This window comes from Uranotaenia lowii, chromosome 2 (assembly GCF_029784155.1).
Source record: "Uranotaenia lowii strain MFRU-FL chromosome 2, ASM2978415v1, whole genome shotgun sequence".
NCBI lineage: Eukaryota > Metazoa > Arthropoda > Insecta > Diptera > Culicidae > Uranotaenia > Uranotaenia lowii.
In genome coordinates, this window is record NC_073692.1 from 413,835,208 (window position 1) to 413,848,611 (window position 13,404).

Sequence of the window (13,404 nt, forward strand, 5' to 3'; positions counted from 1 at the left end):
CTTAGAAGAAACAAGCAAAGTCAAGTAATCATTTAGTAATGGCTTATTAAAATTTTAAATCGTTGTTGAATAATGTTCGTTCAAGCTTCACCTCATGAGCATTGTTACGAAAAAAATAATAATTAAATTTGAATGTAAATTAACATCAACAACGAACCAGTGGATTTGACCAAGTTTTTTTCTGGTGCGATTATAAAGTTCAATGACATTAAACCGTAATGAAAATTGAAAGAAAAAAAAACTGCATAAACATTGCCAGGTAGGCGCTATCGAGCGTCGCGATGCTGACAGCTGGTGGGTAAAGAGAAATAAAATGCATCGTTTCCAAGGGTTCAATTTTTTTTTTCAAAATGTCTTCTTAGTATTTAAATTTAAACAAGTTTAAATTTTATAAGCAACGGATCTTAAACTTAATTTGTCATTTAACCCCTAAAAATGTATTTTTTTTGAACGATAAGTTTTAGGATTTGAAGGATCTATTGAGTTCTGTATGTTGCAACCATTGTCTAATTAAAATTTAAAGTTTTATATTATTTAAATTTCGAGTAACCAGGGGTGTCTTACACATTAGTACTCCATAGAGAGAGAGAAAAAAAACGAAAGGTTTTCTGGTCAAGCTCAATGTCGTTCAAGGTAAATTATGACGCGCGGCCTTTCGCTAGATGCCAAAAGCGACAGAAACGGCAAATCGTGAAGCTGCAAAAATGCGACAGACGAGGCGCCCCTCGAACATTAGCTGCCAATAAGCGCGCAAGATGCTGATTGGAGACTTGCTTGCGTTGCGGGTTTCGCTTGGCTGGTTGATATTTGCATTTAGCTGCCTATACCTTCTTCTACCACCTTCCACTGCAGATAGGAAATTGTGGGTCATCGTGATGGTGTCGATGGTTTTATGGGACCGTTTAAAGACCAACATTAAGTGGGTACACAGTGATATGATGACATCTTTACAGGTTGTCTCGTTTGTTTTGTTTTCTCTCTCTTTATTTTGGAGAAAGGTTTTTAACGAAACATGGTTAAACTGGGTATTTGTAAGTGTTCTGTTTATGAAACAATTTTTTTAAAGAGTTTTTTTATTGCTATTCTTTCTCACATTTTGTGAATATTATTTTGAATGTATCATTTGAGACGCAGTAGGCCTTGGTGCAAAAAGCAGCGAAATTTTTTCTCCTACCAAAATTTCTAGAATTGATTAAATGTAAATGTTATAAATTGTGGAAAAACTGATAGATCGTGTTAAGTTCAGTGAGCATCATTGGCAAACGTTATTGGTCAGTTTTGACCCAAATGACAACGATCCTGATTTGTGGAAGTCTCCGGAAGAAGCCAAAGAAGAGGTTACTTAACTTCCGTCCGTTGGAAGATGTCCAAGGATTTACGGAATATATCTCATATAAAGAGCTAAAAATTTTTCTATCTTTTCAACCCTTTAAACTCCTATAAAAAAAAGCAAAAAAATCTTTTCGATCCCATTTGAGGCTATTCATATCGATCAAGAATGAGTTATTGAAGGGAGATCAAAAGAGGAATTGAAAGGATAATCACACGCCTTTATTTCTTCTTCTCTTTTAAATATTCTTTTTTCAATCATATTCGATTACTGAATGAAGCAGAAAAGGGTTTTAAATACGTTTTTATTTTATTTGTTTGAGGAATTGAGAGTTATTTATTGTGCCCTCAACTGATTTTGGATACCGATGGTTTTCCTAGTTCATTGTTGTTTGAACGTTGCGTATCCAGTTGCTTTCTTTACCCATCATCAGCCGATACTTTACTCTGTCAAACTTTAGGGATGATCCATCCTGTCGTGATTTTACGAATCTCAGTTTAGAGATTCGTTCAGACACGTCTGTCGTTCACAAGAATTGATCAATAAATAACTTTGTTTTGTTTGTTTTGCCTAGTGTTGCTAAAATACAAAACGTTGCCTTAGAAGTTTATTTTATTTCTTTTTTCTTCAGTGTTGCCGAATTCAACTTTTATTTTATTTTTTGAAAATCTTTATTTATTTTCTATAGTAAAACTTTGTATTAATCAATTTTTGTTTTTCTCTAAAGCAGAATTAAAATTTATAAAAATAAACTAAATTTTACATTTCATCCTTTGCTAAAACTGTTGTTTGATATCCCAAAAATCCTTCATCTGATTTCTACATTCCGTTTTTATCAACAGTCTGTACTTTTCCTGCCACTTTGTCTGTGTTTACCAGAAACGGAACAATTCGTACACATCCTTAGCAACAGCCTTTCCAAGCTGTGCTTTTCCAGTCGCTTTGTCTGTGTTAATCGAATTCGGAACATTCCGAAAACATTCTAAGCAACAGCCATTCCAATTTGTGGTTTTCCAGCCGCCCCGTCTTCGTTAACCAGAGCCGGAACATAAGCAAACAATCGTAGCAGCAGACTCAAAAATCTGCGCTCCCTGAGTCAACCCGTCTTTTTACCAGTGCATGAAAAAGGTGATCAAAACTATTTTATGCCGAAACTATGCGTTTTATACCTAGTGTCTTGGAGACAAATGACGAACATGACAAGGGCTATAAAATTAGCTTTTTGAAAAATTCATTAATCCACCTAGAAGTGAGTTAGAAAAACTAACTTTTAGAATATCCATTTTAGAGATATATTGTTTTAGAAAATTTTTGGCTTGTACCAATTCTAGCAACATTGCCAAAGGAGTCATTACTGTAACAATAATCGTTTCGAAGTTATGACAATTAAAAAAAAAATCATAAATTTTCAGTTTTTTCAACATAACTTTTTTGCGAGTGTTTTTTCGTATAAAATATGTTCTAGAGAGTTTTGGGTACCGTAAAGTTGCATACTTTTGCTGAATATACTGTATAAAAATTTTGAAGTTCAAACGAGATATCTCAAAAATACTTAACAAAAACATTTTTAACTGGTTACATCTTCTGAGTTCGGACAAGTTCAATTACATATTTTACAGTTTTGTGTAAAAATCAATAGAAGTTAGCCAAAAATTGGTACACAGCTAAAACTTTTCTAAGACAATATAGCTCTAAAATGGATATTCTAAAAGTTAGTTTTCTAGCTCACTGCTAGGTGAATTAATCAATTTTTCAAAAACTAGTTTAATAGCCCTTGTAATGTTGGTCATTTGTCTCGAAGACACTATAGGTCTAAATATTTACCCCTGTGTGCGGTGGCCGAATCTGAAATACTTTTTCCTTAGCAGCAGCCTTGAAAACCTACGCTCACTGAGCCAATCCGCCTGTTTACCGGCAGACGAATCATGAACAAGCAATCGTAGCAGCAGCCTTAACAATCTGCGCTCTTTGTGCTTATTCTACCAACTACGTAATTTTATTGTTCTTATGAATCTCAGTTCATAGATAAACGTCTGTTGTTCACAAGAATAGATCAATGACCGACTTGGTTTTGTTTGTTTTGCCTAGGGTTGCCAAAAACGGTGCCTTAGAAATGATGACTGATTTTTACCCATTTCTAGGAGAGTCTTCCATTTCTTTGAAAACTTATTCTTTATTCAAATCGAACAAGCCCAATCTTCCAAACTATTGAGCTTGAGCTTGCTATCAACTACGGTCCACCTGCGGCCCCTCCTGGCCAATGGCATAATGGTTGCACTCCGTGATTGGTTCGAGATAATCAACATTGCACAATGAACCAAATGAAAGATTGCTGGGAACAAGCAATACAATCTCACTGTACAATTTTGAGGATGTCCTACTTTCAAATGAAGCAATAACGACGCCGGCCAAGTCCGTGTAGTCGATAGAGGAAGGGAAGTGCAGCACATGTGATGATTTGTTTTTCGGAGACCGGCTGTACGCCATCCCTCCACAAATCTCACAAGCCCAATCTTCCAAACTATTTAGCAAATTCAAAGATTTAAACCTTTGATGAAAATAAATTAAATTTTCAAAAAAAAGTAAGAGATAAATATTATTAGAATTTCAGTTCAAAATTTCTTGATGCAAACTTGAACCAAATTAATGATTTTAGTATGAAATTTGCTTTAAAAAACTGCTATATTAACACATTGGGGACCAAACACGAGATATCTCGTTTTTTTGCTTTCCGCCAGAATGCTCCATTTCCATTAAAAACATAATTCAAATGTTGTATGTATGTATGTATGGTTCCTCCATCGGTAGCAAGGCCCAGCCTATGTCTGTGTGGCTTGGCCTTCGAATTGCTTCTCAGGCTTCCACGGCCGATGGTTCGTCGAGAGAAGGCATCCAATCTTCAGAGACCTACAATGACTGGCAATCCACTCCGCATGCAATAGTCTCTGGGGCTGTTCTAATATCACGTAAAGCAATTTTCGGTCTTTTTCAATACCCCCACCCCCCTATGTAACACATTTTTATTAGATTTTCTATCGAAAATTCACAAACCGTAATAAACTGCTATACCCCCTCGATTGTATCCCATTTACCCGAAAACCATGAATTTTTCCCAGAATGACAAATACCCGAAATCAAACCCCAGAATGAACCATTTCCCAGAGAAAAATTCCCCAGAATGCACCATTTACCAGAATTTTTTTTTCCCAGAATGGACCATTTCCCAGAATTTTTTCCCCTAGAATGGAACATTTCCCAGAATGGCATAAATCCCAGATTTTTTCCTATTGTATTTTTATTTGTTTTTTTTTCTAATGAATTCTTGTAAATTTCATATGATTCGAAATTCATTTTTTCAAAATGATTTTTTAAATGAAACTACAACTTTGAAATTTTCCAACTAAATTTTTTTTTATAACCAATATTGCAAATTTTTTTTTATAACCAATATTGCAATTGCAATTGGTACTTTAATTGATTCAATACTTACCATGGTCCTTTAAAAAACCGTTTTGGTATCCGACTCCTCGCGCTGCGCGTTCGAACTTTAAAGAAGTTTTGTCCTTCACGCTGTCGCGTGGCTAAGGGATCACCCCCAGCTTTCACGCAGACCTAGGAAGCCCCGGCCGACCTAGACCAATGTCTTAGGGCCGCCGCTTCCGCTTCTGGGAAATGGTTCATTCTGGTAAATTTTTTTCTGGGAAATGGTTCATTCTGGGAAAAAAAAATTCTGGTAAATGGTGCATTCTGGGAAAAAAAATTCTGGGGAAGTGGATTTCTGGTGATTGAAATTCTGGTGATTTTTCATTCTGGGCAATGGTATTCGGGGAAGTGGTGTACAACCTACGCCCTCCCCTCTTTTTGTTTAAAAAATTGAAATCTGGATTCTGAAAATTGAATTGACAAGCAATCTTAACACATAAAAGACCGAAAAAATCTATAACGAAAATCACCGAAACTCGGCATTCTATTTATATCTCAGAAACCCCTGGACTAAATTTTCCAAATTTAGCATTTTTAAGTTACGGCAAATGTTGTGTTTAATTTTGTCGAATATAGTTTAACACTTATTTAAATTCAGTCCATTCGAGTTATATTTCGAAATGTAGCACATTGTTGGCAAGCGAGAAAATGAGATATCTCGTATTTGGTCCGTAATGTGTTAATTTCATGATCTCTTGAATACCTCAACAGTTTATGTTGGATGTTATATATATTTACAAGCTTCTACAAGCTTCTAAATTTTGAATCTGCATTCTGAATCTGAATTCTGAACCTGAATTCAAAAATTGCGCTTTGATTCTGTATCCAAATTTCCATCCGATTTCTGACATATACAAAAAATACGATTTCCAAATCTTAATACAGATCAGAATTTATTGTTTATCTGTACTGTGAATCAGAATGAAAATAAGAATTCACAAAGATCTGAATCTGAATTTTCAATTTTGGATAGCCATTTCTAAATTATAATTTCTTAACTTTGGGAATGAATTAAGTTAAAGAATTCGATCTCGATTATCTTGAAAAACATGATTCAAACTTGATATGAATTGCAAAACCAAATTTGAACCAGGATTTCTAAGCAGCTTTTCAATTATGATTATTCGAACTGAAAATCAAGAATCCTGAACTGGATACAGAATCCGAAATACGAAAATAGGAATAAAATTTTTGGTTATGGGAGTTATGGAATCAGAACCTCCAAAATGGCTTAAATTTAATCCAAAATTTACATTCAAACCTGCATTTCCATGAGCAAGTGAGAAAATTTCGAAAAAGTGTAGCAGAATTTTGGACTTAGGATGGATTTTTGAAGCTTTGGCATTAGTTTTTAGTCTAGATTGTTACTCTCGATCGACCTTACTCTATTATCATAATTTGATTCTGAATTTAAAATTTTGAGTGTAGAGTAGAATATCTCGCTTGCCATTTTGGTTCCTCATGGGGAGGAGGGGGGGGGGGGTTTAACCTCCAAACCCCCCCCCCCCCCCTCTGTTCCTACGGCCATGGTTTTAATGATATATATTCATCAATTAAAAATGGTTGATAAAGGAATGAATCTTCACCGAAAAATTGGATGGGGAATTTAGTTTGACCAAATACAGAAAAATAATTGCTTTAAATGTTGTTGTTAAAATTTGAATTGAACCACATTATCTGGTATTTTAAGATTTACTTGATAAATGAAAAATGTTTTCGAATTTGATTTCAGTTAATTATACCAATTAACTTGAGCGTTAGAACAAACGGTTTTCGTAAAAAAACGTAAAAATAGAAAATAATATGATTAGGCTAGGAATTTTTCAAGAACTGCCAAGCTCACAGTTTTGTTATCACTTATTAAAGTCTTTTTAAGAATGAACAGAGATTTCATTAGGATACTGAGGAGGTTCAGGAGCATAAGAGTATATAGCCTTCAAGTGGCCACATCACCCTTACCCCCAAATATTCAGCGCGACATTTGTGCAGGGATGGCGTACAGCCGGTCTCCACAAAACGTTGTTTTGTTTGTTTCGATTATAGTCGTTTTACCATCAATTTGCTTTCGCGACATTATCAACGTTGCAGTTGGCGGATCGTTATTGAAAAACTATCCGGTACAACTGTTTTCGATGTTTACTCTTGGGCTCGAACTCGTGGACATCGGCTCAGGAGACAACAGACTTGCCAACTGAGTTATATTACAAGCCCAGTATCCACAAAACGAATCTTCACAAGTGCTGCACTTCCTTTCCCAAATTGACTACACGGACTTGGCCGGCCTCATTATTGTTTCTTATTTTGATGATTGATTTTAAATTATTTTAAATGTATTTCATCGTCACACGAGATATTCTATTCTACAAAGTTCTGCATCGCAAATTGAAAAGACTGTTGACTCTTGAATAAGATATAAATAATGCAATAAATACCATTGAACTTTGGAATTTAGAATAAAACAAACAATAAACAATCAGCATTCAAACAAACTTATAGTTCTCTCAGGATTGTCGATATCTGGGTGAAATGAAAGCTCTAGTATTAAATATTGGAATTTAATTTTAATTTTACATTTGGAATATAGTCAAAATAATTGGCCTTAATTAAGAAATTGAAATTAAATTATATTAATATGATTCGAAATTGGTAACGAAAGTTTTTAGATTCATAATTAACAGTTGAGGTTAAAAGTCTCGAGCTAGAATCTTCGGAAATTCTTACTTTATTTTTTTTGTATTTTCAGTAATAAGTTGAAGAATACAAGATACGAGGGAAGAGTAGGTGTTAGCTTGATGGCACCACGCGTGTTTTTTCGCGTCTGTGATTTTTTTTTAAATCAAATTGATTGTTGTAATCGGTGGTAATAGTGATTGTTTGAGTAATTATTCTAAAAAGTGTTCAACGAGTAGCCGGGCGTCAACTGAAACATCGTGTGTGATTTTTAACGGGCTGCGCATTCAATATACTACGAGCAACTGTAGTAAAATCTCAAAACCTTAACAAGGAAAAGGGAGGTTTTGTGTTCGAAAAAGGTCCGTGAATGTTTAAATTTGCAGTTTATGGTGTGAAAATTTGTTGGGGATGCTGTGCATGAATATTTAGCATTTTGAATGTGATTTTTTTTTTCAAAGCAATGTCAATTCATATTCTGGGATGTGATAGTAAATTTATCGGATCTGATAAACTCAGCATGCTGCGATCGAATTGTTTTGAAGCACTGTGTATCTAAGGGCAGCTTAAAAATTCTTTTTTTGGCATAAGTATCCTTCCATTATAGGGGTACAGGGCCACATCAATCTAGCTAGAACAAGATAGGACGTATTGTTTTGGGAACTGATTTATAGTTCATAAAAGAAATTAACGAGATGAAAAAAATGAAATATGTGAAATATGAATAGTTGTCATTTATAGCAATTCATTGTTTTGTGGTAGGCTTTTTTAAGCAGTGAACTGATTCAAATTCTATCAAACAAAATAATTATAAAGTCAAAATCTCGAAAGGTACTTTGTGAAGACAACGCCAATTTTTTATGCTCAGTCTACCCATGAGGTATTTATAAACCTCTTGTTTATTTATTTAACGGTAATGACTGAATTGCGAGCAGGGAGCGTGACCGAGAATGCAACGATTTTTTTTTTCTGAGAACGCTTTCTCTTCCATCCATTCTGATAGCTTCACTTAACACCGACATAGTACCTTAACAAACCAACATGTTCTCCTTTCACCAGGCAGGCAAGCAGCAACTTCGGAAGAATGTTAAACCTTCTAGGATGAAAGTTGAAACGTCAAAAATGATCTCGGAAATTTAAACTGATTCCTTTAACGGTACAAAACCCATCAGAACTCACTTAATACACCCGCTGCCCGCCGTTGCATAACAACATAAATTTATATCCCTTCACTTTAACGACCGCCCTGGCACTCGATTGCCGTCACGCGTTTAAGATACTACGCTACGCCCAAGTCCCAGAACCATTAGCAGCAGTTTGAAAGGCCGGCCGGTCCACTTAATATTTTCTCTCACGGCTCCATATTTCTCAAGGAAGAAAGAAACTCCCTCGAGATGTTGAAAATATCTTGCTATCGATGATTTCAGTCGCATGGCGCGAATATCGATACCAAGAACTTGGTTTAAACAATGTGAAAGTTCTTGCCACACCATAATCAGTTAATGTTGATTAAACCAGCCGAAAGAAAAATAAACCCTACGAGCAAAAAAAAAAAAAATCTTGTTCTTCGAAGGATTGTCCCGTGGGTAACCTTCGGCCGAGAACAACTTTTTCTGATCTCCATCAGCAGAACATAACGTAAACCTACTAACCTTAAGAACTCATTTTAAAGTGAACGAGTGAATGAAAAAAAAATGTTTATTGTTGGCTACAAAAGTTGATACCGATTTCCTAATTTTGACGCCAAATCATAAAAATGACAAAAATTACAAAAATGACAAAAATGACAAAAATGACAAAAATGACAAAAATGACAAAAATGACAAAAATGACAAAAATGACAAAAATGACAAAAATGACAAAAATGACAAAAATGACAAAAATGACAAAAATGACAAAAATGACAAAAATGACAAAAATGACAAAAATGACAAAAATGACAAAAATGACAAAAATGACAAAAATGTCAAAAATGTTAAAAATGACAAAAATGACAAAAATGACAAAAATGACAAAAATGACAAAAATGACAAAAATGACAAAAATGACAAAAATGACAAAAATGACAAAAATGACAAAAATGACAAAAATGACAAAAATGACAAAAATGACAAAAATGACAAAAATGACAAAAATGACAAAAATGACAAAAATGACAAAAATGACAAAAATGACAAAAATGACAAAAATGACAAAAATGACAAAAATGACAAAAATGACAAAAATGACAAAAATGACAAAAATGACAAAAATGACAAAAATGACAAAAATGACAAAAATGACAAAAATGACAAAAATGACAAAAATGACAAAAATGACAAAAATGACAAAAATGACAAAAATGACAAAAATGACAAAAATGACAAAAATGACAAAAATGACAAAAATGACAAAAATGACAAAAATGACAAAAATGACAAAAATGACAAAAATGACAAAAATGACAAAAATGACAAAAATGACAAAAATGACAAAAATGACAAAAATGACAAAAATGACAAAAATGACAAAAATGACAAAAATGACAAAAATGACAAAAATGACAAAAATGACAAAAATGACAAAAATGACAAAAATGACAAAAATGACAAAAATGACAAAAATGACAAAAATGACAAAAATGACAAAAATGACAAAAATGACAAAAATGACAAAAATGACAAAAATGACAAAAATGACAAAAATGACAAAAATGACAAAAATGACAAAAATGACAAAAATGACAAAAATGACAAAAATGACAAAAATGACAAAAATGACAAAAAAGACAAAAATGACAAAAATGACAAAAATGACAAAAATGACAAAAATGACAAAAATGACAAAAATGACAAAAATGACAAAAATGACAAAAATGACAAAAATGAGAAAAATGACAAAAATGACAAAAATGACAAAAATGACAAAAATGACAAAAATGACAAAAATGACAAAAATGACAAAAATGACAAAAATGACAAAAATGACAAAAATGACAAAAATGACAAAAATGACAAAAATGACAAAAATGACAAAAATGACAAAAATGACAAAAATGACAAAAATGACAAAAATGACAAAAATGACAAAAATGACAAAAATGACAAAAATGACAAAAATGACAAAAATGACAAAAATGACAAAAATGACAAAAATGACAAAAATGACAAAAATGACAAAAATGACAACAATGACAAAAATGACAAAAATGTCAAAAATGTTAAAAATGACAAAAATGACAAAAATGACAAAAATGACAAAAATGACAAAAATGACAAAAATGACAAAAATGACAAAAATGACAAAAATGACAAAAATGACAAAAATGACAAAAATGACAAAAATGACAAAAAAGACAAAAATGACAAAAAAGACAAAAATGACAAAAATGACAAAAATGACAAAAATGACAAAAATGACAAAAATGACAAAAATGACAAAAATGTCAAAAATGTTAAAAATGACAAAAATGACAAAAATGACAAAAATGACAAAAATGACAAAAATGACAAAAATGACAAAAATGACAAAAATGACAAAAATGACAAAAATGACAAAAATGACAAAAATGACAAAAATGACAAAAATGACAAAAATGACAAAAATGACAAAAATGACAAAAATGACAAAAATGACAAAAATGACAAAAATGACAAAAATGACAAAAATGACAAAAATGACAAAAATGACAAAAATGACAAAAATGACAAAAATGACAAAAATGACAAAAATGACAAAAATGACAAAAATGACAAAAATGACAAAAATGACAAAAATGACAAAAATGACAAAAATGACAAAAATGACAAAAATGACAAAAATGACAAAAATGACAAAAATGACAAAAATGACAAAAATGACAAAAATGACAAAAATGACAAAAATGACAAAAATGACAAAAATGACAAAAATGACAAAAATGACAAAAATGACAAAAATGACAAAAATGACAAAAATGACAAAAATGACAAAAATGACAAAAATGACAAAAATGACAAAAATGACAAAAATGACAAAAATGACAAAAATGACAAAAATGACAAAAATGACAAAAATGACAAAAATGACAAAAATGACAAAAATGACAAAAATGACAAAAATGACAAAAATGACAAAAATGACAAAAATGACAAAAATGACAAAAATGACAAAAATGACAAAAATGACAAAAATGACAAAAATGACAAAAAAGACAAAAATGACAAAAAATGACAAAAATGACAAAAATGACAAAAATGACAAAAATGACAAAAATGACAAAAATGACAAAAATGACAAAAATGACAAAAATGACAAAAATGACAAAAATGACAAAAATGACAAAAATGACAAAAATGACAAAAATGACAAAAATGACAAAAATGACAAAAATGACAAAAATGACAAAAATGACAAAAATGACAAAAATGACAAAAATGACAAAAATGACAAAAATGACAAAAATGACAAAAATGACAAAAATGACAAAAATGACAAAAATGACAAAAATGACAAAAATGACAAAAATGACAAAAATGACAAAAATGACAAAAATGACAAAAATGACAAAAATGACAAAAATGACAAAAATGACAAAAATGACAAAAATGACAAAAATGACAAAAATGACAAAAATGACAAAAATGACAAAAATGACAAAAATGACAAAAATGACAAAAATGACAAAAATGACAAAAATGACAAAAATGACAAAAATGACAAAAATGACAAAAATGACAAAAATGACAAAAATGACAAAAATGACAAAAATGACAAAAATGACAAAAATGACAAAAATGACAAAAATGACAAAAATGACAAAAATGACAAAAATGACAAAAATGACAAAAATGACAAAAATGACAAAAATGACAAAAATGACAAAAATGACAAAAATGACAAAAATGACAAAAATGACAAAAATGACAAAAATGACAAAAATGACAAAAATGACAAAAATGACAAAAATGACAAAAATGACAAAAATGACAAAAATGACAAAAATGACAAAAATGACAAAAATGACAAAAATGACAAAAATGACAAAAATGACAAAAATGACAAAAATGACAAAAATGACAAAAATGACAAAAATGACAAAAATGACAAAAATGACAAAAATGACAAAAATGACAAAAATGACAAAAATGACAAAAATGACAAAAATGACAAAAATGACAAAAATGACAAAAATGACAAAAATGACAAAAATGACAAAAATGACAAAAATGACAAAAATGACAAAAATGACAAAAATGACAAAAATGACAAAAATGACAAAAATGACAAAAATGACAAAAATGACAAAAATGACAAAAATGACAAAAATGACAAAAATGACAAAAATGACAAAAATGACAAAAATGACAAAAATGACAAAAATGACAAAAATGACAAAAATGACAAAAATGACAAAAATGACAAAAATGACAAAAATGACAAAAATGACAAAAATGACAAAAATGACAAAAACGACAAAAATGACACAAAGAAATGACACAAAGAAATGACACAAAAAAATGACACAAAAAAATGACACAAAAATGCACCAAAAATGACACAAAAATTATACAAAAACTCCACAAAAATGCCAAAAACGACAAAAATGACTAAAATGACAAAACTGAAAAAGTTTGTTAAAAATTTTATTTTTTGACTTTTCTACAACAATAAAATTGGCCTTATCATATTTTTTTTTCTTTCTTTTTTTATAGGAGTTTAACAAGTTTAACATTCTTCCTCGCTTATCATATAATGGTTATTATTATTGGTGTCAATCCGAGTAATTTTTTTAGGCAATGATGATAGAAAGCCTGAACTACTTGAGTTGCAAATTTTTCATGACTATTTTAGCTCAATCACATACTTAAAAATTTACATAACATTCAAATCTAAACATCCTAACTCGCGTCAATTGAAACGTATATCATCATAATAAACCTTAATTTAACCCAATAAAGCCC